General features: G+C 39.4%; 2 long non-coding RNA genes across 2 annotated transcripts; one reads left to right on the forward strand and one right to left on the reverse strand.

Annotated features, from left to right (window-relative positions):
* The first annotated feature begins 10,641 nt into the window (after positions 1-10,641).
* On the forward strand, positions 10,642-11,129 carry LOC126914858 (uncharacterized). The gene is made up of 2 exons (XR_007709878.1): positions 10,642-10,732; positions 10,835-11,129. It is a non-coding gene; the product is annotated as an uncharacterized LOC126914858 (long non-coding RNA).
* A 317-nt stretch (positions 11,130-11,446) lies between these two features.
* LOC126914906 (uncharacterized) lies at positions 11,447-18,842 on the reverse strand. Its single transcript, XR_007709926.1, has 2 exons — positions 18,591-18,842; positions 11,447-12,000 (listed from the first exon to the last, which is right to left on the reverse strand). It is a non-coding gene; the product is annotated as an uncharacterized LOC126914906 (long non-coding RNA).
* Between the last annotated feature and the right edge of the window lie 7,620 nt (positions 18,843-26,462).

Below are 26,462 nucleotides of genomic sequence, written 5' to 3' on the forward strand. Positions count from 1 at the left end.
CCGCTAAGCTTACTTTTAGCTCCGTGCAATGTCGACACGTCGAAGCTGTTGGAACGGAAGCTCTTCGATCGACTTCCTTTCTGTTCGGTCGTTTTTCCGGGCCAGTTTGATTTGCTATCGTCCCGCGAACTCGGCGCTTCCTCGCCGCATCGGTTGATTTCCGTCGCGGAAGACGCTAACGAGCTTAGGATCGATATCAGATCCGTATTAGAGCAGACAATGCCCGCAGCACCGGAAACGGATGCACTCGCGGCTCTTGGCAGTTCCGAGACGCGCTTTCGGAGAGAAGACGTCGGCGAAACCGACGGAGTAGGCATTTCAGAGAATCGTTGTTTCGGCTGTTGAGTGTAACGTTGAGCGGAACTGTTACCCTCCAGCGGCTGTATTTCGTACACTTGCTCCGTCGACGTCCTGTACATCCTTAAGCGCACCTGGCAAACGGATTGCTTTTATTCGAAAGACAGTTTCTTTTTTATCATAATTCGTGCGTTATGATACATGTTTCGATGATTGAGCCGTTAAGCGTGACAAAGCGATGGAATTGTTTTGCACAGAAATTCTTCAACACGTTGAGTGTTTAGGTGTTTAGGTACGCAAATAGACTAGAATATTTTGCAAGAATAAAATGTCTTGGTATGGTACGCTTTAATCTATCTATCCAAGTCAAAATAAGTATAAAAATCGCGTGGCAATCAACATGTTAAAAAAAAAAAAAAAAAAAAAAAAAAAAGAAAAAGAAAAGGAGAAACAGATGCTTCTGATTGTTTAGTGCATTTTCATAAAATCTTCCAAATGTTTAATTCTCATAGAATAAAAGGGAGAGCATACGTTTTAATCTCAGCAGATTTTATTAATTCTTTGAAACCATAAATATAATATGAGTATTACATCAACTTTAGTTCATACATGTAACAACATATTATTCTGCACGTAACAGTTACATTTAATGAAACATTTATTTATCCAGTAAATCCATATTCTCTATTAAACGTTCGTTTATTAATAAAACTGCCATAATCGTCCACGCATTGTTCGCTTCCTTAATTATTTTTCAAAGTATAACGATAATCAATGATGCAACAGAAATATCACGTAACATCCCAACAATCTTACATGAGATTTTAGCTGTTTTTACTATACAAATTAAGTCATTATTAAAATAAGTCATTATAATAATATATATATGTCGGAGATGAAAGAACACCGGAACCTTCCCTTTGGAACTTTGGGAAGACCCCTAGTATTGAAATTTAGATTTCACCATAGCCGTATTAAGAAACTGTTGTCATTCGATCCGACTGTATTTATTTGAGATTTATGATAGTGAGCTCGGGCTCGAGGCGACAATCAGTCGCCGAACGTAGCCGCGGTCAAAGGGATGAACGTTTTGTCTAACAAAGGCATGAAGTAATTCTATAGATCTTCTTAAAAGAAATACTTGGGACAGGGCACGACGGTAAACGTTTCAATGGTTTCTGCCCCGTGGCTCGCCACACGCAGACTTTGTCCTTCGGGTAAGGTGATTGCCAGATGCCAACGCATCTTCACAGTATATGTTTAGCTGGGCGAGGACCGGCTACGAATATTAAGTTTCAATTATACAAAGTCTTTCAAGTAGACAAATAGCCTGTGCCCCCACTACGGGAAGATAAGAGAAATCTATCCTTCCACGAACGACGCTTCCCGCTAGCAACTTTTCCCAAGGACAGCTAATATCTTTCTCTAACCACCAACATGGAAATTGACCAATTAACAGCAACTTCAATTTCCCTCACCCTTCGAACGAAGACTTTTCTCCGCGAATCCGATGATCTCTTGGCACTCTCATGATCGTGCCCTTAGGCACACCCATCATAGATTTCTTCGACAGCGTCACCGCGACGGAGAGCCACTCTCTCTAGTGCGATCTCATCGGCAATCGACCTGTCTTTCGTATACGTAATAATTGCCCCTTGCTCTAACATACAGTGTAACTTAGACGCTAACAAAGGGTAAAGTTCGTCATCCCGTTGACCGCGGATTCGTTATTGAGCCTAGGATCATTGTCATTTGCTTCTCGAGTATCTAATTATCGCGATTACTTGTCCAATTCCATCATAGTCATATTTGCACTAGTAAATATCTCCTCTATTGCATAACGATCACGTCTAGCGCCAATAGGGATTCGTTTCACACCCTTAAACCTAACTCTAATCTTAACGCCAACCCGACATATATATATATATATATATATATATACATACATATATATATTTTATACATACATACATATATCAATTTTTATACACATAATTATACATATTCATTTTCATTTAATATTTTCATTTAATAATTTAATAAACCTTCGTCCCGCAAAGGCAAATAAATTCACGTATAACATTTCTCTTCAGCGGCATTGTTCTAGGATTGTATTTGTTGAAAGAAGGATAGCATTAAGCGCTGGAATAAAGAATGACGAATCGTTATTCTTTAACCATCGTACTTAGACACATATTTATTGAGCTACTTGTATTTTAATCGAAGTCTAATATCCTCCATCTGTAGGTGTAAATATTACTGCCGTTGTTAATGTTATTTAAGTTTTACTACTGGAAAGGACATTTAAGTTTGAAGGCAGGCAAGTCTACTGTTCTTAAAGCTGACATTTAGACATCTAAGATTTTTTGTGTCTTTATTGACAAAAATATATTTGACTTTGCATATCTAAAATAAAGGATTTGCGTTATATAAAATAAATAGATCATCTTTCTTTAGAAAATTCAATGTGGTGAAATTAGAATATGAGATAAAAGAAATACTATGCATATGATTTGATTGAAATTTTGAAAGTGTATAGACCCTGTTTTAGAAATATGAGTATTAATTCGGTAGACTATAAATTTATATTACAAAATTAACTGTTTTCTACTTTTGTTGTACTTTTCTTCTACTTTCTGGACATTTTACTGAAAATGCTGGAGATTTTAAATCAGTAATTAATAAAGTGAATTCATAAAATAACTTTTAAACGCATTGCTATCTAAAGTACAAATTCTTACGTTTTTAAAAATATATTCTTATAGTTATTGTATGTAACGTACTTGAATCTTTACGTGTATGGTTAAAATATTTTGTCCGCATTTTATTCAGTCATTTAAAATATCAAAGCAAACTTATTTCAAGTGAAAAATAATCCTTATTCCTATAAGCAGTATTCATTACAAGAACTAATTTTACATATATAATCGTAACAAAAAAGAAACATTAAACAGGCATTTATAGTTATTGACATTTATCTTTTGTATGTTCATTTACGAGGAAATGGTACTTAATGTAAAAGCGACTGGATTTCATATTTTTAACTATTGTGTACATGTATTGAATCTTATTGTTCTTCTTAAAAATTAAATGAATACTCATAATCCTAAAACATCCTTTCTATGTTGTACTAGATATATATACAATTAAAATGTGTAATAATGTGAATGATAAACTAGTTCGAATAATTATTTTGCTTAAACGTAAGTTAATTGAAATCAGATGAATGTTATACACGCATTATACCGTGCATTATGAACTATTGATTGATTGATGCTCATATTTAATTATTAACGAGAAAATTAGAAAAATCAAATTGAATTTAATCTGTCCTTCTTATATTTATTAAGATGAGTTCTGGGGCTTGAAACACTCGAGATTAGAAATTTTGATTAATGTTTCACATTATGACTGGACGCTTGTTGTAATATCTTTTGTACGAGATACACTATACATACACAAGATCAAAATGGAATTTCGAAACGGTCGTATCGTTCAACAAAAATCTCTTTTATCTTTGATCCTCTTCATAAAAATGCAATTCTCCTTTACAGAACATCATATAACATTTATTGTACGATATATTGTTCAATTATATTTCGAAATTTTCAGCTTCGAATCTTTGTTTAATTATACTGTAGAATTAAATATCATGCGTTATTTAAATATAGAGATAGACTAAACTTTTGTCCACATTTATTAAAGCTGTACAAACTGAGATGTTTAAATTTGCGAAATTTCATGGACTTTTATATTTAATTTTTCATCATGAATCCCGCTTTGCGATACAATACATATTAGATTTATAATATCTTAAATTTACAGTACCAATGCTGATTTTATCTGAAACTATTTGTTTGCAAATGATATCTTTCTTCGTTGGAATTACCCTTCACTTATAAATTAATAATTATTAATATTGAACAGTATTGTTAAACTTCAATAAAAATAGGATCGATAACTAAATGTTAGTTAAAGAAACTTCCTATTACAGGTATAACAAATCATATTGAATTTTGTTTAGAAAACAATAATAAAAATGGGTGTCTTTTTGTGAAAATAATTTACAGCATATCACTCGACTTATTCATATAAGAGATATTAGTTTGTTTAAATACCCTGTTGCACCCTTTTATTCATTTTCAACCCAATTTTTTCACAACATTAAAAAATATTTTAAGCCTGAAGAAAAACATGAAAAACTTCTTATTAGCATGATTTCATGCTAAACATCCTCTTCGTAAAACATGGAAATGTTGCAGGATAACAAATCAGAAAAGATATATTAAATAAATCACAGTTCAGGTATCTATAACATGTGATTCTCTTAACAAATCTGTTTCATTCATCGAGCAACTGCAAAATTTCCGTAAAATCAGAAGCGGTTTCACAAATTATAGGCATTCGTAAACATGATAGATAAGAGTTAGTATCGCGGCGTTTTAGAGTATCTATGAGCGTAATATGGAAAGTAAAAAGATGTATAATAAAAATAGTTCACTTTCCAAGCTATCACTAACATTGTAACGAATTATTATACATATAACGGCTCACGAAAGTACTCGGACGCTTACAGAAACTTTCCATGAATATTTTGTTGAAGTTTTTCATGAATTTCAAGATGCATTAGGCTGTCTCAAAAGTTTCTTTCGTTTTGTTCTATTACTACAAAATAGATCATACATAAATCGATAAAATAATATAAAACAAAAAGTGTCGTGCATCTATTATTTCCTTATGAAACGAAAGAAACTTTTGAAATAAATGTAAATAGGAATTATAAGATGCTTATTGATTACCATCGGTATTTGGACAGTTAATTATGTATTGTATAAATAAGTCACAATATTTTTAGTAGCAGCATTTTTACCCCTAATCAATCATATGTTTAAAAATACTCTTTACATTGTACATTAGTTTTTTGCTATGTGTACGTCTGCAATAAGCATCTTCTAGCTTCCATATATATATTTCCAAATTAGTCTCAATTTTTACCGGTGTAATCATGATAGACACGTCTCGTTACATTGAAGTGAAGTGAAGAAAAACACTTTTCATTCAAATACGTAAACACATAATATTCATAAATTTATAAGAACAATTTTGTCCGTAGGTATTTGGTAGCGCAATTGAGAAGATGTTTTTTTTTTATTTATTAGAATATTTACAATCAATTCTCGTTGAGAATTTTCAGTAACTTAGTTTGGCGTGATACAATGACATGGATTATAATAGTTTTATATTGTTGGTTCTAGTAGAAACTAAGGATTTAATCTAGAGGGTATTTTCTTTTTAGTCTGCGGATCTGGTCCGTCGTGTCCAGTAGTTGGGTCACTAATGGGATGTGGTGGTTGTTGACTCTTGTGTTATATCTGCTTCTGGACTTGTGTATTTTATCTTTGACTGTAGGTATCTTGAGGTCACGGTGGATTGTTTCGTTGGTAACATACCAGGGTGCATTTAATAGGGATCTTAGCGTTTTCGATTGGAAGCGTTGGAGTATTTCAATGTTGGAGTTACTTGCTGTTCCCCATAGTTGGATTCCGTAGGTCCAGACAGGTTTTATTACGGCCTTGTAGAGGGTTATTTTGTTCTGTATGTTTAGTTTGGAGCGTCGGCCCGTGAGCCAATAGAATTTTCTTAGTTTTTCCTTTAGTTGCTTTGTTTTTTCTGAGATATGTTTTTTCCAAGTTAGCCTCCTGTCCAGGGTCATGCCCAGGTATCTTACGGAGTCCTTGCTTGGGATTATTGCGTTGTTAATGGTGACCTGGGGGCAGGTTTGTTTTCGGAGCGTGAATGTTACACGGGAGGATCTTTTTTCGTTTATTTTAAAACCCCAATTTTGGAACCACTTTTCCATGGAGTCGAGACTTCGCTGGAGAGTGGATGAGGCAATTGCCGGGTCTGCGTGGGTAGCTAATAGTGCTGTGTCGTCGGCAAATGTTGCTATTGTTACCTCGTTTGATATAGGTAAGTCGGCAGTGTAGATGGAGAACAGTAGGGGTCCGAGGACACTACCTTGGTGTATGCCGGATTCTATTGGGAATGTTGCGGAAGAGGCGCCTAGGCTTTTAACTATGAATTGTCTGTTGGTTAGGTAGGATTTTAAGATGGAGTAGTATGGATGGGGTAGGATCTTTTTGATCTTGTAGAGTAGCCCTTCATGCCATACTTTATCGAATGCCTGTTGGATGTCTAGGAATACCGCTGAACAGTATTTTTTCTTTTCAAGGGTTTGGCTGATCATGTGGGTTATGCGGTGGATTTGCTCTACTGTTGAGTGTTGTTTTCGGAAGCCGAATTGGTGGTCTGGGAGTGTTTTCAATTCTTCTAGGAGTGGGAGGAGACGATTCGTGAGCATTCTCTCGAATAGTTTAGACAGGGTAGGTAAAAGACTGATTGGGCGATAGGAGGTGGTTTCATATATTGGTTTACCGGGTTTAGGGATGAGGGTGATTAGTGAGATTTTCCAAGCCTTGGGAAAGTGTTGAAGGCGGAGGATAGCGTTAAAGATTGATGCGACGAGTGCAATCCATTTTATGGGAAGTTCCTTGATTGCTTTATTTCCTATTAGGTCGTGACCTGCTGCTTTCTTGGGGTTTAGGCGACTGATTGCTTGTATAATCTCTGCAGAAGTGAAGGGCTCAATAGGAGGGGACATTTGGAAGGGAGTGTGCAGGTATTCGGTGACGTCCGCTGCAGCTATGGAGGAATGGGGTTGAAATACTTCAGTCAAGTGTTTGGCAAATAGGTTGGCTTTTTCTATAGGGCTACGCGCCCATCCACCCTGCGGACGGCGGATTGGAGGTATTATTTGTGGGGGACGCGTGAGTTTCCTGGAGGCTTTCCATAGTGAGTAGTTAGAGTCGGCTGTGGGGGACAGGCTGGCGAGATATTTGTGAAAACGGTCATTATTGTAGTTTTTTATGGTTTTGGATAGTTTTCTAGTTGCGTTGTTTAGTTTGCGTTTGTCCTCCGGTGTTCTATGGGTCTGCCATATCCTTCTTAGTCTACGTTTTTCTGCTATTTTTTTTAATATGTACTGGGGGTATTCGTGATTGCTGATGGACGTTATTGCCGGTGTGGAGAAGCGGATAGCGTTTATTATGCTCGTGTTTAGGTATTCCGTGACTGCTTCGATTTCTTCATTGGTTTTTAGTGAGGTTGAGGCTGAAGTTGTGTGGGTAAAGACTTCTCTAAAGAGCTGCCAGTTGGTGTGTTGGTTATGAATGGAGCCATTAGGTGTATTCTCGATGATTGTTGAAATGACTGTTACTATCACGGGGGAATGGTCGGAGGAGAGATCAGCCGAGGAATTGATTTGGACGTTTCTTGACGAGATATTTATAGTTATGAGGAAATCAAGGAGATCGGGTATTTTGTTTGTGTCGGTGGGCCAGTGTGTGGGTTCGTATGTGGTAAGGTAGTTGAGGTTGTTGGTTATTATGCTGTTGAGGAGGTTTTTGCCTCTTACTGTAACCAGTCTGCTGCCCCATTGGGTGTGTTTGGCGTTGTAGTCTCCTCCGGCTATGAATCTATTGCCCAGGGTGTCCAGGAAGTTGTCGAAGTCTTCTTTGGCGATGGAGTGTCTGGGAGGGCAGTATACAGCTGAAGTGATGATTGTACCATGACAGTCTTCTATTGCTACGTTTGTTGCTTGGAGGTAGTCTTTCTGGAATGGTGGAAGTTCGTAGTGCTTGATGTTTGATTTGATTATGATTCCGGTGCCGCCGTGGGCCTTTCCGCTGGGGTGTTGTGTGTGGTAGAAGTTGTAGCCATGTACTTTGACGTAGTTTTTGTCGGTGAAGTGGGTTTCGGATATGAGCATCACATCGATTTGCTGTTGTTTTAAGAATAGTTCTAGTTCAAATTTGTGCTGAGCTAGACCGTTGGCGTTCCACAGAGCTATTCGCATTGGTTTTATTTTGCTTCTGTGCATATGAATTTGTCCATGAAGAGTGTGAGTAGTGACAGCAAGTTGTTAATTTGCTCAGTTTGCTTCTCGATAAGTTTTTCGAGTCTGGTAAAGTTGTCTGTGTTTTGTGGGGTGGGAATTCTATTTTCTGTGTGTACACTGTGTGTTTTCGAGTTGTTTACGTTTCCTTGCGTTGCCTGCGCATAGGATACTGTTGGTGTGGTGAGTTTTTGGTGTTTAGGTTCTTGTATGGTTATGTCCTTGGGTCTCAGTTTTGGATACTTTATATTATGTAGTGTTTTGTAGGCTGAGCATCCTTTGTAGTTCGCAGGATGCTCTCCTTGACAGTGGATACACTTGGCGGGGGTTTCCGGGGATTTAGTGCATTGGTCAGTGGGGTCATTACCTGCACATTTTACGCACCGGAAGTTATGATTGCAGTATTTCTGCGTGTGGCCGTACCTTTGGCACCTTTTGCATTGTATTATTTCTTTCTTTACAAGAGGTGGCTCGAACTTAACTATGGAGTTCATCAGCCGATTGATGTTGTAGATTTCTTTGTTGTTTGTTTTTTGTTTTAAGTCTATAAAAAATAAGGATAGTGTAAATTAAAAATAAGGATAGGAAAATAATAAACATGACTAATCTGAATAGTTTAATTGTCATCTTTATCCAAGACTCGCATAGTCAATCGAGCCATTCGGAAACCACATTGACCAACTCCAAAATTGAAAAGTAGAGAAAAGTAATTACAAGTATCGCAAGTGGTGAGACAATATGCGATAAAAGTGAAAAGATGAGCTTGGCGTCAAGCTCTAAGGAACTAGAGGTTTTGTGAGAATCAATCGTGTACTTGAACGATGAAATTGCGAAATTATGGGATTGTCTAAAGATGAAGTTGGTCAATTTGACTTTCGCCAGGCTCGATCGTCACTACGACAGTTCTCGCGTATCGAAACTATCTTGATGTTTGTGTCGACAGGTGAGACGAATGAGCGATCGTGGCGGAGAAGGATCAGGACCATCGCCGAGGGAAGCTACTTTCCTGTCCACTCTCTCTCAAACATCGGCTCCTCAGATAGGTGGCCGAAGACATTCGGTCGTTACGATTGAAAGAGTGTCACCGACTTTGTTTGGCCGTAATCGTCGCGAATCAATCGCCGGTTTTCCTCTTGGAGGCGTGACCAGAATATTGCCGAGTCGTCGAGATCCAGAGTCTCTAGAATGTCCGCACCACCGAGCGGTAGAGGAAGCACGCACGTAAAAGCGAGGAAGGTAAGGATCTTTCGTTTATTTTAGCCGTTCTATCTCCGCTAGTTTGCAGACTAAGAAAAACCGAGTTTAAAGTTGACGAACTTCTATACGATCGTGCGAAGTTAAGATTTGAAAGAACCAAATATTCGTTGCTTTACAAATATACGTCCGTACAATCCGATTTGATTGATTTTAGACCTTGCATCAAATAGATCTCTATATAAACAGATAATTTCTGATTCTAAACATTTGTATCGCTTCTTCTTCCGCTTTGAAATCCTCTACAAACGCCTTTTATAGTCGTTCAACTTTTCAGCTCACAGAAAAGAACATTACGCGTATTCCTAGCAATCGCCCAAAGACTCGAACGTGTGCTTCGATAAAGCTCGCTTAACTTTCATCGACACATCGATAACTTTGCGTTCCAAGATGTTATTACGCTCTAGAATCCCTAACATAATTTTAGAACCAGAATTTCTGTGCAAAACAATTCCATCGCTTTGTCACGCTTAACGGCTCAATCATCGAAACGTGTATCATAACGCACGAATTATGATAAAAAAGAAACTGTCTTTCGAATAAAAGCAATCCGTTTGCCAGGTGCGCTTAAGGATGTACAGGACGTCGACGGAGCAAGTGTACGAAATACAGCCGCTGGAGGGTAACAGTTCCGCTCAACGTTACACTCAACAGCCGAAACAACGATTCTCTGAAATGCCTACTCCGTCGGTTTCGCCGACGTCTTCTCTCCGAAGGCGCGTCTCGGAACTGCCAAGAGCCGCGAGTGCATCCGTTTCCGGTGCTGCGGGCATTGTCTGCTCTAATGCGGATCTGATATCGATCCTAAGCTCGTTAGCGTCTTCCGCGACGGAAATCAACCGATGCGGCGAGGAAGCGCCGAGTTCGCGGGATGATAGCAAATCAAACTGGCCCGGAAAAACGACCGAACAGAAAGGAAGTCGATCGAAGAGCTTCCGTTCCAATAGCTTCGACGTGTCGACATTGCACGGAGCTAAAAGTAAGCTTAGCGGATCCTCGAAAGCCGCTATTTCGACCTTTATGGTACCGTCGAATTAGTTCACGAAGAGACACCAACCGATGTCGAAGAAGCCGGAAGATTTAGTAACGGCCAGTTTAAGTCTCAAGTTCGATAAATCGAAGGTAGTGAGGGCGGTGAAGGAAACGTTGGGTAAAAAGTCCCCTAATAGCGAGGTCAAACACAAAGTCGTATGGGACAACACTAGTGGAACCAAAGTGGACGCTCAGGTAAGTTGTATTTCTCGTTACGATATCGTTTCTTGTTTAAGAGCCATCGTAGGTGAAAGGAGGAATGAAAAAGAAAATCGTAAATCGTAAAATTTCTTCCAGAGAATGCACTTTATCGTAAAAATTAATAAAGTCAACAACAACGTGAAATTAAATAATTGTTGTTTGATATTCTGTATTATCGATATAGGTGAAACGCGGAGAAGATAATTTGCAATCATTGCGGACAATATCGCAGTAACATTATTATCAATCGGTAATATTAAAGATAAAATTCATATGGGATGAAAACAGAGCGTCAAAAGTGGTTATTTTTCGATCTTCTTGCGAAGGGAAAATTCCTGCAAAATGTTTAAGAACGGCTCTCAACAAGGAATAAAAAATGTTATTACAGTTCCATTTTCGTGTTCGTTTTTTTTCTACATGATCCATGTGAAATAATTCTTCAGATGCTCTGCTGGTAAATGAATCGACGTTTGTAATAGAGGAAATATGAAGTACAGCGAGGTCGTTGTTGGCTATTGTTCTACACCGATATCGACAAAATAATTCTTCGACAACTCTATTGATAAATCAATTGTAGTTTGAAATCAAACGAATCTGAAGTATCATCAGTTTGTTGCTACGAGAACAATAGCCACCAACGATCTCGCAGTAATTCGGATTCGTTCGATTTTAAACTTCAATTGTTTTATCGACAGAATCTCTGAATAATTATTTTGCTGGTAAATTCTGCTGGTATATCGATTAGAGTTTGGAATCGAGCAAATACGAAGTACAAGATGGCTATTGTTCTCACGTAGCAACAGTCTGATAGTATTTCAGATTCGCTTGATTTCAAACTTAGTTCCCTTGGTTTAATTACTGATTTATCAGCTGGATCAAAATTTAAAGAAAATGAAGATCAAGTGTAGCGCGTAAGTTTGATCTCTGCTTAATTTTTTCATCTCTACACTCATCTTATCTTCCTCGCTTTTAGGTCTGCGATGTCGTCCATAATGTCCAACCGAAGATTGTGCGTACTTCCTCTACCGCTCGGTGGTGCGGACATTCTAGACTCTGGGTCTCGACGATTCGGCAATATTCTGGTCACGCCTCCAAGAGGAAAACCGGCGATTGATTCGCGACGATTACGGCCAAACAAAGTCGGTGACACTCTTTCAATCGTAACGACCGAATGTCTTCGGCCACCTAGCTGAGGAGCCGATGTTTGAGAGAGGGTGGACAGGAAAGTAGCTTCCCTCGGCGATGGTCCTTGTATTTTCGAGCTATCGCGGGGAGAAGCGGTCGTTAGAATACGCGTCAACGGGAGTCGTAAATTCCCGTTTAGGCGCTCTAGGCCCTTGAGAGTTATAGGAACTGTCGGAGTTCTGGATAATGTGAGAGCCTTAGGAGACTCTAGGCCGTGTAGGCACCTTGAGAAATGATGAAGGAACTCTGAAAGATATAGGAACGGTGAGAGCTATAGGGATTATGGGAACTCTAGACACCGTGAGAGACGATCAAACACTTAGAGAGGTAGGAACGGTGAGAGTTGTAGGAAATGCAGGAACTCTAGGCACCGTGAGAGACGATCAAACTCTAAAGTTTTATTCTAATGTGAATGCGGAGGAAAGCTCGGTATGGGTGTGCCCTTTGACCAAAGAATGCGGATTCGTTGCTTACATTTTCAGTTAGGCAAGTGAGGGCAATGATCCGCGATGCTGATTGGTTATGACCAATGTTGGGAAGGAAGATAGGAGGAAAAAGCCTCCTACTAACTTGGGTCCTAGGCGACATTGTTTATGGGGAGACTCGGATTTTCCGTTAGGGAGATCTCCGCCTTTTTCGTTAGGCCACTACCTGCTTTCTCCGCAATTCTTAAGAGCACGTAATAAACACAAGGACCCTTCTAAAGAACCAGCTGAAAACACTTCTGGAATTAGAAAGTCTTTTCTGGCAGACAGATTGACTCAAACCATGTGTGCGAACAATGCAGTTAGGATTTCACTTTATGGTGGGTCCTTAGGCCTATGGAAGGTTCGAAGGACGGCACGTAGACCGTTGGCTGTCACGCCGCGCGGGATGGACTGCGGATGTGTTACGCGGCGTAACAGTCCTGATTCTTCTCCGCCACGATCGCTCATTCGTCTCACCTGTCCACACAAACATCAAGATAGTTTCGATACGCGAGAACTGTCGTAGTGACGATCGAGCCTGGCGAAAGTCAAATTGACCAACTTCATCTTTGGACAATCTCATAATTTCGCAATTTCATCGTCCAAGTACACGATTGATTCTCACAAAACCTCTAGTTCCTTAGAGCTTGACGCCACGCTTATCTTTTCACTTTTATCGCATATTGTCTCACCACTTGCGATACTTGTAATTACTTTTCTCTACTTTTCAATTTTGGAGTTGGTCAATGTGATTTCCTAATGGCTCGATTGACGACTATGCGAGTCTTGGATAAAGATGAAAACGATTTGAATTCAAGTAATTCGAAACCATTTTGTCAATGTGAACCTATTATTTTACCAATGTGAATCTGTAATTTTGCTTGAAATATCCTTCCAAGTTTTTATGATGATTCAGACTGGTCAAGTTACCTGAATCAAACAACTATTTTCACGTTACTTGAAACTATTTTGTTAACGTGTACAGTTGCTTAAATCAAGCAACTATTTTCAAGTAAGTTAAAATCATTTTGCCAATGTGAACCTGTAATTTTGTCTGAAATATCCTTCCAAGTTTTTATGATGATTCAGATTGGTCAAGTTACCTCAATCAAGCAACTATTTACAAGTAACTTGAAACTATTTTATTAATGTGTGCAGTTGAGTGAAGCAAGTATTTTCAAATAACTCGAAGCTATTTTGTTAACGCGTACAGTTGCTTGAATCAAGCAACTATTTTCAAGTAAGTTGGAACTATTTTGTTAACGCGTACAGTTGCTTGAATCAAGCAACTATTTTCAAGTAACTCGAAACTATTTTGTCAGTGTGAAACTATATAGACACTAGTTAATTCCCATACACATGTATAATGTACAATGTATAATAAACAGAGCTATTTTTTCAGATCAGAAGGTACGATCAATCTTTTTCTTTAAATATATTATGCTAAAAAGATATAAAATGGATTCGGAAATACAAATAATTCCCTTTATTTAGCACACAACTGTTATACATATATCTTATACTCTTAAGACCTCAAAAACCTACTCGCACGCACGCTTGCTGTCAACCGACTCTTCCAGATACTTCTAACGACTGGCTTTTGTCTTTTGTCTCAACCAAGACCCGGACGTCCTCTGATGCTTACACACACATTCACATGTACAGTGTAAATGTATCATATTCCCAACAATTGTATTGGAAAAATTTGAAATGGATCGGAAAATGTATATGGAAGTTACAGGACCTTTCTCGAAAATTATCGACAGTTCAAATATCAGGTTGTACAACAAAAGAGTCTTTCGTTTTATAAGAAAATAATAGACGCACGACGTTTCTTGTTTCCTTTATTTTATCGAACTACGTACGTTCCATTTTGTTCTATTAAGGTAAAGACCACGACATTTGACAGATTAGCTGTCGTGTTTGTATAAAGATGCATTGTCGTAAAAGACATATTCGTAGAGGAAAGACACTTTTGGGGCAACCTAATATTTGGCTGAACCTGACAAAACTGTACGCTTGTAATAAATAAAAAAAAAGCCTGCTACGCCCTTTCGATCATTTTAGCTCGAGTTATGTATGGGTCGACCCAATTACGTTCTTACAACGTTAGAGGATACCTTCGTTTTGAAGAAAATGAAAAAAGATCGCACATTTTCGTTTCAATTTTCTTGATTAAAAATCTTCTCCCAACGTTACAAATATGTTTTATTATCGTTAAAATAGGGACAGACTCGAAAGTACAAAAATTGCAGAGTCGCAACTGATGTAACGAACATAATCATGATAGTCGTCTCGTTACAGCGTTAACGGGATTTCAAAATGTTTGGCATAGTACGCGATCCTACGCAAAATTTCCGCCAGCTCGGTGAAGTTTCGGCTATCCGAGTCTCGTATTATACGATGTGTTTCCAGCTTTCTCCTAACTGCGCGTTTTTTTTTCGAAATTTTAACGCCGGCACCGCGCGAACAAAGTAAATAGATTAATTGAACTTTTAATCGATCAAATAGTCAACTAAACTGAAACGCAAGTACGATGTTAAGTTATCGAAATCAATTTTACGATTTTACCGTACGAACGCCGGTATCATCCGACCTTTCGGTATTTTCCGAGTTTTCTATTGTTCGTGTGATACGCGTCACCTCGGAACGATCAAGATTATTCGAACACTTTCGCAAGCCATAATAAGATTACAGAAAAAAGTACTTTGCTGTGAATACACGTTTCATCGGAGGAATCGAAATTTGTACAGGACGAAGTAACGTCGTTCGAACGAAGCTGCGATAGACTTAAAGTTGGGCTGTACAATTTCTAGATTTATATTAATCTTATAGAACGAAAAGACCCAGAGCTCTATGAACGTTCTAAGAGAACGGATCTCCTTCGGCGTAAATGGCGCTCCTTATCGGCGAACGGCTACAATATCCTGAATCTTTCTTTTCGACGGTTTCCACGTCGATCGAGAGAAACTATTCGTCGAACTGGACTATCCGTGGCTGATCTATTACGGCAGAAAGTGAAAAAGAACGTAAACGAAGGAAATGGCCGACATAAAGGACGATAACTGTTAATTTAAACGTAATAGAACGAAAGAATACGACGTATTCGTTAAAGGATATTTAAGACAATTTAAATTAAAATCGATTTTCACACGACGTTCTTCGATTTTTTCCAGAACCAGATTATATCTATGATAACGTTTCGATTATATCGTTTTATGCAAAAGAAAGCCAATTATATGATTGAAAGTAGAAATTTGGATCAACGTATGGATATCCTCCTATTTCGTTGCACGAGTTGCGAATAACCTGTCGAATAATGATAAAGATAGAAACGAATATGACAAAGGCATAACGAAGGAACTAATATTCAGAATTTCGTGCGTTTAATTCCTCGAAAATTGCACTTTTAAACGCATCGGTCTCGCAGTTCAACCTGCCGGGAACAAAGAATTTTATCGGAAACATCGTTCTAACATTTCAATTTTACAAACGTTTCGCTCTGCTTCGTTAAAAGCTGCGCGTATTTGGTAGATAGAAAATTATGCACATACGTTAAAACGTATAACGCGCAACAGGCAAGGATATACGCGTACGCGCTGCAAACGCGTTAAAAGCGAAAAATATCGCTGAAATTATTTTCCCATAATAAAGAAATCGTCGGGCCTCTTACGAATACAAAAGATAATTCGTTAAGATTATAGTGTATATTAATTTTACCATAACGAGTTTAACAGAGCTTTCGAAACTAAAAGCTTTATCACAGACGATAAACCCTTTGAGTGCTGAATACTCACGGCCTATGTCGTCCGTAAAGACGGCGCGTGTCTAGCGCTGACGATCGCTGTGGATGGAATACTTTTTCGTTAGACTGAACTCTGTTGATTAACTATTCAAAGCGCAAATCGTAATAAGTTATAGTAGTTTAAATGATTAAAATGAAAGAGATTAAATGATTCAAGAGCGTTATATTTTAGTTATTTTTAATTATTTATTATAAACATTGAAATTTACAGTTAACTAGAATTTGCGTAATAAACTAGAAAACTAAATTTAGTAAATATGTGAAATCCCTAGAGTTCATGTAGGATAGGGATTCTTTTTGTTTTACGGGTTGTAAATTCGAGCTATCGCGGGGAGACGCGGTCGTTAGAATACGCGTCAACGGGAGTCGTAAATTCCCGTTACGATTAGAATAATCGACACCACGAATAGTTCGATCCCCGTATTTCGGTTAGGATAATCGGGGTGGTTAATGCGGTATAACACTGGGAGTCAGAGTTATAATAATGTATATTTCCAACACTTTATACAATCACACAAAGTAGTAACGCCGTTGAAAAGATATAAACAATTAACAACTTTATCGCACGCAGATAATATAGATGTATACAATATAGAGCAATGCTCTTACAATTGAACTTAGTCTCTTGGTGGACGTAGCACGATATGATACTTAATAGAATAAGCGAATGTTTGGCAATGTCGCGGATCGACTTGAATTGGCGTTCTGTTCAGAGTTAGACGTTAGGCGTTAGAATTTTGACTAGCTGGTCGCTCTTGCGTTGAGATGGAAGAAAGTTCAGTGTGGGTGTGCCCTTTTGCATGACGAACGCGGATTCGTTGTTCACACTTTTCGTTAAGAAAAGTGAGGGTAACGATCCGCGATGTCGATTGGTTATGCCCTACGCTGATGCTTGAAGGGATGGGTAGAAGGCCTCCTACCATCGTGGTTGATAGGTGACCTTGTTCATGGAAAAACCTGATTGTTTTATTAGCTAGCTATTCGATTCTTCCCGATGGGTGCGTGTTCGCTTTCTCCGTATTTTTTCAGCGCGCCTAATAAATCCAAGGACCTCTCTAAAAACCAGATGTGGTTCGAAAATATGTTTGGCTTAAGAAATTCTTCAGGACAAAGGGGTTGAATGAAGACGCCTGTTGATACAATACAGTGACAGCGAAAGAATATATTGGGTCCTTAGGTTTATTGAGGGTCGGAGTGACGTTACGCAGGCCGCTGGCTGTCCGGTCGCGAGGGCTGGCATGCAGATGTTTAGGCGACGTAACACGGGTAGCACGACAGGCTGTGTTTAACGGAGAGATCGATACGGACGAGCAGTTGAAGAAGTACGTGTTCCCCAGACGGACAGACAGAGAGTTACATTAGAGAGACAGACAAGGTTATAGAATAGTTGTTTAAGATTGTAAAGACTGAAGATTTAAGATTTAAAGATTGAAGAAGAAAGATCGGTAGCTCAGGACGTTCAGGTAAACATTGCACCAAAGACTTATAATTTCCCGTTTAGATAATCATCGTTATTGATTGTTATAGACGCATATTAATTGTTGTTCATTTTTGTATTTTATCAAATCATTTCATAATAAAAAAAACTCGATTTTCAGACTTCAGAATCGAAATATTAAACTCCCAATAGACGATGAGACAGCAGCACTGATACCGATACGGATTCAAACTTCGTATTCCGAGACATTGTCTTAGAGGAAGCATAAATAACATCCACAAGAAAAACAAAGACGGAAATGGAGAAACTCAACGTGGACATGGAAAAACTTCTAGAGACCCTTTAAAGACGAGATAAGAGGGAAATAGTTGAAACAAACAACAATATAGAACGATTAGAAGGAACTCAGAAAGCCACAAACTGGATATCAGAGTATGAAGAGGAATGCAAAAAATACAAAATAAAAAGCGATGAGGAAAAGTCAAAGGTTTGAGAAAGTACCTAGGAAAAACAGCAAAAAGGCGGTACCAAACAAATCTACTGAAAGCTGGAGGACACAACTGGGAAGATTGGAAAGAAACATTTATCAAAGCCTTTAAGAATAAAGGTTGGCCGGCAACTGTGCATGCTTACAACTGTAAATACCTTTCAGGTTCGTTCGTAGAATATGCAATAGAGAAAGAACGACTAATATTGGAAGTAAAAAGGGAAATGGATGAAGAGGTGAGGATACACCTGATTGTCATTGGATTACCTATCGAAGTCCAAGACAAAATCGAAAGGGAAAATATACAGACAACAAATGACCTAATAGGAATATATTTAAATATATTATGCAAACGTTGGACAACGTTATGTTTTGTTAAGCTAACAGGATACACTAAAAATACATTATCAAGAAAGGGGATGTGGCCCATAAGCAAGTATGTTCTTCTACATATGACCATCAGACAGTACCTGTGATGCGGTTATCCCGGAAGTACATTGCGGAGTCGGTAGAGAGCGTTTCCTGACCTCTCGCCAGGGAGACAATAGATGAGGATTTAAGGGTGTCGAATCGGGATCCATGCAACGCGGAGGCGACTCGTTCCTTCGCCCTTCCTCTTCCTCTTCGCCCTTCCTCTTCCTCTTCGCCCGATGTGCTTTCCTTTATGACGATTTGAGGCTCGCCATAGTTTGCCACATTCACATTCGGGCTGCACAATTGTCTTCTCATCTTGATTTAGAAAACTCTCACTTGAACATAAATAAAACGTTTCTTCGTTGAAACCGTATCATAGTGGAGAACGATCGAACAGTACAAAAGAATGAATAAAATTAAGTCACATTTTTATTAATTTTCTTTTGTATCTAAAAACAAATCTGATAGATTCAAAGATACAAGATCTTTGAAAATATCGTATGGAATTTAATACTAATTTAGTGTGCAATTAAAAAATTACTATACTATTTTATTTCTCCTATATACATGTTGGAGATAAAAGGACATCGGGGCCTTTCTTTTGGAATTTTTCGGAAGACCCCCAATACTTTAGTCTAGACTTTTTATTATAGCTGCACTTAAATAATAAAACTCAGAAGTAGTTGTTTATGATTTAATCCGACTATGTTTACCCGAGATTTATGACAGTAGGCTTGGGCTCGAAGTGACACAACTGGTCGCTAAACGTAGCCACGGTCATGGCATGGACGTTTTTACCTAACAAAGCTATGGAGTAATTGTATAGATCTCCTTAAAAATATAGTTGACCCGAGGGGTACAGAGACGAGTATATAAGTGCAGTTCCATTTGGACTGAGGGAGTTCTACTTATACTGTAGACAAGTAAGTTGAGTTCTACTTATATCGTAGACAAGTAAGTTGAGTTACACTTGAATTGTGGACAAGTAAGCTCAGTACGACTTAGACTTTGGAAGAAGACGTATTTGTTATCCCTTTGACCATGGATTCGTTATTGAACCTAAGATCATTGTCATTGGCATCTCGAGTATCTAATTGCCACAGTTACTTGCCAACTCTGTACCATATCGGTACTGTAATCATGTCGGTACCAGTAAATACTATCCATATCGTATAACAACAATGGTTAATCCAAATGAAGATTCGTTACACGCCCCTAATCCCAATGAGAACTCGAGATATGTGTATTTTTCTTTTCTTTTTGCTTAAAAGATTTCCTGTTTATTGTCACATTAGAATGTCAGATTCTTTTGGCACACGAAGGCTTCGTAAATATCAGAAGGAATATAGCGTGGAAAAATGTTGTTTTATTTTTAAAGTTCTACGCTTCGCTACTTTTTTCCTAGTACGTTCGCTTTAGCAATAACACTGACTTTTTCGCCCGTTAAAAACGGATTACGCAGACGCGCTCACGCAGCACGTGCCCAGAACGAATGTTGCGAGTCGATATTTTCTTTTGCGAATCGCTCTCGTTATTTCGTTGGAAATGTTACCGTGCGGATATCAAACAGCCATTGGAAGTTATTAGACGTTAAAATTTGGCGACAGCTTCGCGTATTCCACCAGTTTCTCGATATTCCCCTTCGAACCTACAAATTGCTTCCGTATCTCGCCAACAGCTAGTCCTCGTATCTTACGCAGACGTCGATTAGAAGTAGAATTTTCGATAAAATTTAAATTTCCCTTTTCAGTTCGTACTTCGATTTATGGGCTCGTACATACGTTTCTCTCTTATATATTACGTGCATTTGCATATATATCTGTTTCTCTATCCCATGCGTCGTAGTTTTTGGATGAAACCAACAGCTTGTACACACGTGCAAGATTTTATTTTTCGTGATAAATCGAACAAGAATATATTCTTTCGTGCTTAGGGCGAGGTTTAAGGCGAGGAAGGCCCGAACCGTATCGAAGTTCTAAAGGTACGTGACCAAGGACATGTCGCCGGAGGAGTTCCTGAGCAGATTCGACGACACACTGAAGAAGGAGGACCTCAACGCGGCTATCGGAGATGATGGGGCCGAGCCCTTGCAAAAGAGCATCGAAGGTACGTGCGAAGGGATGCTAAGGAAGTCGAACTGTGCGGCGAGCCGCAAGTACGCGAACTACTGGTGGAACCCGATGATCGCGGAACTGAGAACGCAGGCGCACAAAGCGCTCAGGAAGGTGACGAGAGAAAGGAAGAAGAATGCCGGCAACACCGAGCCCCTCGTCAACGCCTACAAGGAGATCCGAAGGCAGTTAAAAAAGGAGATCGCCCGCAGCAAAAAAACAGCTTGGGCAGAATACTGCAAGATACTGAAGAGCGACCCTTGGGGCAAACCCTATCGCACGGTCATGAAGAAATGTAAAAGCAAGGGACCAACCAACGACATGCCGATCGACATGGTGAAGGCAGTCCTACAGAGGCTATTCACCTTGGGACACGGACCCCCCCCCCCCATTATGAGGGCCGCGAAGAGGCAGAGACCGAAGAAGAAGGAGATATTAGCCTCAGCGTCGCCATCGGCGAAGGCGATGTCGTCGATGCCGCCGGAAGAATGAACACCAAGAAGGCTGCAGGAGTCGATGGCGTGCCGGGCGAGATCGCGAAGCTGATAGCGAGTCGCAGGAGCGAGCTCGTGACAAGGCCGTTCAACGGCATCACCGAATCAGGAAGGATCCCAGACTGCTGGAAGACGGCCAGAGTAATACTGCTAAGGAAACCGGGAAAGGATCCCAGTCTCCCTAACGCGTACCGGCCGATAAGCATACTCCCAACCATGAGCAAGATCTGGGGAAAATGCTTTAAGAAGATCATCGAGAGATGCATCGGAATGGACCCGTTCCATCGGAGGCAATATGGCTTCAGAAAGAAGAGGAGTACGGTAGATGCCATCACGCAGGTGATAAAAGTTTGCCAACATCTGCAAACAGAAGAAGGTAATTTGCGTGATGATCACCCTGGATATTAGCAATGCCTTCAATTCGCTCAGCTGGAAGAGCATATACGAGGAATTTGACAAGAGGAAGCTGCCATGGAAGGTCAAAAGGCTAATCGGCAGTTACCTATCCGGAAAGAGGATCATCGTGAGCAACCAGCACGGCACGGTGGAGCACGAGGTGGCGGCAGGAGTTCCGCAGGGATCCATCCTCGGACCATTCCTGTGGATCTTGGTATACGACCGGTTGCTCGAGAGACTCGACAACATGCCAATGGTCAGAGCAACCTCCTTCGCGGATGAGCTGGCCATCACATGTTCCGTCGGGAGGAACGAAGAGGCCACCGCCAAGGTCAACACGATGCTAAGGATCGCCAACGATTGGTGCACGAGTGTCGGGCTCACCCTGGCGAGAGAAAAGACGGAGGTCATGCTCATCACAAGCTTGCGAGTGCCGAGAGTGGTGAAACTCAGGTTGGGCTCCTCGGACATCGAAACGGTCGATCGCATCAGGTATCTCGGAGTCGTCATCGACTCCAGTCGGAGGTTCGGTGCGCATATCGAGATGGTGTGTAATAGAGCCGACAAGTTAATAGGAGCCTTTAGGGGAATTCTACCCAACATCAACGGGCCGACCAGCTTGGCTCGTAGGCTCTACTACAATGTGTGGGAGTCCATCGTAACTTACGGAGCACCGGTGTGGGCTAGAGCAGCGAATACCGATAAGAACAGGAAAAAGTTGAAACGAGCACAACGAACGGCCCTGTGCATAACAACGACGGCATACCGTACCGTCTCCCACGCGGCACAAAATATCACAAAGAAGCCAATACCGAGTGCGTTGCTATTTACCAAAAAGAAGATGGACATCGATCACCACATCATGCAGCTGCTAACCGGGCATGGGAGCTTCGGTGTCTATAGGAAAAGGATTGGCAGGGACAGCGACAGCAACTGTCTCGACTGTGGAGACCCGAACGACGGTGCAGAGCACGCCCTCTTCGCGTGCCCGAAGTGGACGGACAGAAGGATCGAGCTGGAGAACGCTCTGGGCGGGAAGATAGACGTGGGCAATCTGATCGCCACGTTGACCGCCAAGAACGAGAGCTGGAATAAATTCAGGCAATTCTGCAAGACCGTCATGTGCCACAGGAGGGTGACAGCGAGGGCCTGGGAAGAGGCAAGGAGGAGAACGAGCGAAACAACAACTACGCGGAGCAATGAGGGCAAGAACACGAAACAACGAAAAACCGCAGAAGGAGACCAGCCCAGTATTCTGAACTGGCTGAGAGGACGACATGAGCAGTAACTGCCCGAAGAAGTAGATACAACGGGGCACGAAAGGACAACCCTGATGACTGCCGACAGTTTTTACCGGGGTTGTCTGCCCTCTAAGCGGAGGAAGAAGGAGGAGGGGTTTTTAGTGGGTATGGCAACGACATCCGACCGACTCCCACATAACCCAGTGATGCGGGTCACTGGGCATGCGTAATAGCATTTTCCCCTCCCCACGCAAAAAAAAAAGTCATACGAGTAGCATTGAATCGGTGGAAATATCGAATTTCGAAAGTTTGATTCGAGTCCAAGATACGAGATTCCAAAGAGAAAGTTCGCCCTCAGGTCGACGATATCGATTTAATATTACATGCGATTTATTTTCGTTCGCTGAATCAGTGAACTTCTACATTTCACGCGGTTCATCGGGTCGAATGATTTTTCTGCATACAAAGGGCCGGAAAATTTGAAACATACTGTAGCCTAAACCGGTCGCCGGATTAAACTCGACGAAGCTTCGAATCGAGAAAAACGTGCAATCGTAATCTGGCTTTTACGAAAATGGACACAACGACGTTACCGGACAAATAACGAAATTCTTGTCCATTATTGAAATTCTATTGAAATTCTATTAAATCGCCAACTACGTTCTTATTGAAATTTTCATTTATTTCTTTTTAAACGCACGATCGAATTTATCGCACGCGTACTCTTCTGATTATATTCTATCGTTGATATTATTACGACGAACATTGTACATAAAAATTTAGAAAGTTACTATGCACAATATTTGATTTTTCCTCAATTTTACTTTAACGAATTTCGAGTTTTAATTTACGTTACTTAGAAAGTTCGAATTTTCTCCGTTTATGGCAATACGAAACTATTAGGTCGTCCGAAAAGTTTCTTTCGTTCTATAAGGAAATAATGGATGCACATTTTCCGTTTTATATTATTTTATCGAATTACCTATGATCCGTTTTGTTTTATCAAACTAAAGATCACAATGTTCGACAGATTAGGTTTTATGTTTGTATAAAGATGCGTCGTTGAAAAAGACGTCTCTTTGAAAGAAAGACACTTTCCGGACAACCCAACATACAGGGTGGTTGGTAACTGGTGGTACAAGCGGGAAGGGGGTGATTCTACGCGAAAAAAGAAGTCGAAAATATAGAATAAAAATTTTTCGTTCGAGGTTTTATTTTCGAGCAATTGAAAGAAAAGATTATTGTAGCCTTTCATACTTTAAAACAAACGAATGCGTTAGAAAGTGTTCATAGAAATTTAATTAGAAGAGCAGAAGTATGTGTTGGACAGAATGGGCAACACTTTCGGCAATTTTTGTAATAATAAACTTTATGATTACTTCATGTTATTTCATTATGTATTCCTAATTTTCCGTTACGGCAAAAACAAACTTAAACTGCGATAATATCCATCGAGACAACGATGTACAGTGAGGTCCGTTATAACGAGACGTGATAAAGTGCACGCGTACCGAGCGAAAATTCAAAGTCGATTTTCTCGAAAACGAAGCCTCAAACGAAAAATTTTTATTCTATATTTTCGACTTCTTTTTCGCGTAGAATCACCCCCTTTCCGTTTGTACCACCAGTTACCAACCAACCTGTATAATATTACTGGAAACATTGTACTCGGACACAAGGTTTAATACGATGCTTTAAATAATAGAAGTTTCAGATGGAACGATAATATTGGGTTGGCAACTAAGTGATTGCGGATTTTGTCAGTGCCACCTAATGATAAAATCCGCAACCACTTAGTTGCCAACCCAATATAAAATATTAGGAGGAAAAAGTCCGAAATAGTAAAAGTTCGTGGTCGACTAAGTGCAGACCAGCATTTTCATGGCGATAAATTAAGTTGAAGCACAATATCATTAATTCTCGATGCTGCAGCGCTCGCCAAGTTTTATACCCCAATTTCGTCCTCGTTTCGACAAATGAAAATACTCCTGATGCTTGAAGAAAATTTCGAACTTTTAACGTTCGAAGAAAGAAACTTGCATATAAAGTAACGGTTCTCTCATATTTTCCTCAAACTCGAGAAAGTTTGTTAACGAAAGGAAGATACGACCGAGTGGAAACTGTGGACAGAATGAAAAATATCTAAACACCCAGAATAACAATCAATTACGAAATTACGAAGAAAAAGTCACACAAATATAAGTCGTGTAATAAATAAATTTCGTAAAACATCGATAAACATTGCTTTGTTTGCTGTTAGTTTGTTATCAACTAAACTGTACATGTAAATGATACTATATCGCGTTAATTTGAATCCAAATTTTCAAAGTTTGAAGAGAAATCGTAAGAAATTTCTACGTGCAACATATTTTTCAGTTTTTACTTTTCCACCTTTTTATTTCTTTTTGCAATGCTTTGTTACGTTACGCGAGATTATAAAAGTTGAGAATCGCGCGGAATAAAACGAACAATAGTACATTTTACTTTCTCGTATAATCTCGATGAGAAAAACAAAATTGTAGCGTATATGGAAAACAAATTTTCGTTCTGCGTAAAATCTCGAGAAATTCTTCCTTTCTTCGTCCGTGTCAGATGATAGACGAATGACGCATCAGATGACTCGTGCGATTCCTTAGCATAGAAGAGTGAATTGAAATATTCACGAAGCGCGATGTACTGTTAACCAGTTAACCGTGGAATTTAGTTTTAGAAATCAACGTGAATAAAATGCAAATAAAAATAAACGACGACGAGTATACACGTCGAACACAAAGAAAATGTGTTACGTGTTCCTGTTATAAGTTTTACGACGACGTTAAACCAAAATGACGATGGCTTACATTTTTCTTCGAAAAAATGAATTATTTCCCACATAAAATGTTAAAATTGTAACAAAATAACAAAATTCGTAAACAAGAAAAATGTGAAAAGATAGAAGAAATTCAGTGGATCCTCCCAGTGTGGTATTTCTCGAAACAGAATATCGCACAAAGTGGCACTTGGCAAATCTAACACCAGCAACGTGAAGTGGATTCGATCAATGATATAACTGGTATAAAATTGGGGAAATGTTTTTTGATAGGAAGCGTAGGTTTTACGGTTGAACTCGTAGATGGTGGAGCAACTTTCGAAGCTCGTGTTCGTGGAATTGCATATTCGATAATTTATTCAACACACATTCGACCAAAAAACTGAATCGCATTATATTTTCTGTATTATATTTCGATCGTTATCGGGGAATACCGGACACACGCAGTAAAACATCCACTCAATTTGCAAGCATACAAAATTGCGCAAACAATTCGGGCATAGCCGATATATCGGTGAAAATAATCAACTGAGTTTATAAAAAGGAATACGTTGTACAGGGAATAACCGATATAACAAAGGAACAAATCAAATTTTTCAGTTTTACTGACAAAGCGAACGTATCACTAAATAACATTCTTAGCGCTTCTTACTAAAATTTGGAATTTTTATGGTAAATGGTAATGTTTTATATTATACGACAGATGAAACACACCGAGATTAACATTTTTCTCGACCTGTTTAATTCATGAAACGCGGTTAACTGTTTAAAAACGCTATCGACGATAGCTTTTCGAAAGATGTATAAATAAAACGAGGAGATAGAGCGAAATGAAATAACAACGAGTCGTTCGATTTCTCGTTATGTCGTGTTGTTA

This window comes from Bombus affinis, chromosome 3 (genome assembly GCF_024516045.1).
Source record: "Bombus affinis isolate iyBomAffi1 chromosome 3, iyBomAffi1.2, whole genome shotgun sequence".
Classification (NCBI taxonomy): Eukaryota; Metazoa; Arthropoda; class Insecta; order Hymenoptera; family Apidae; genus Bombus; species Bombus affinis.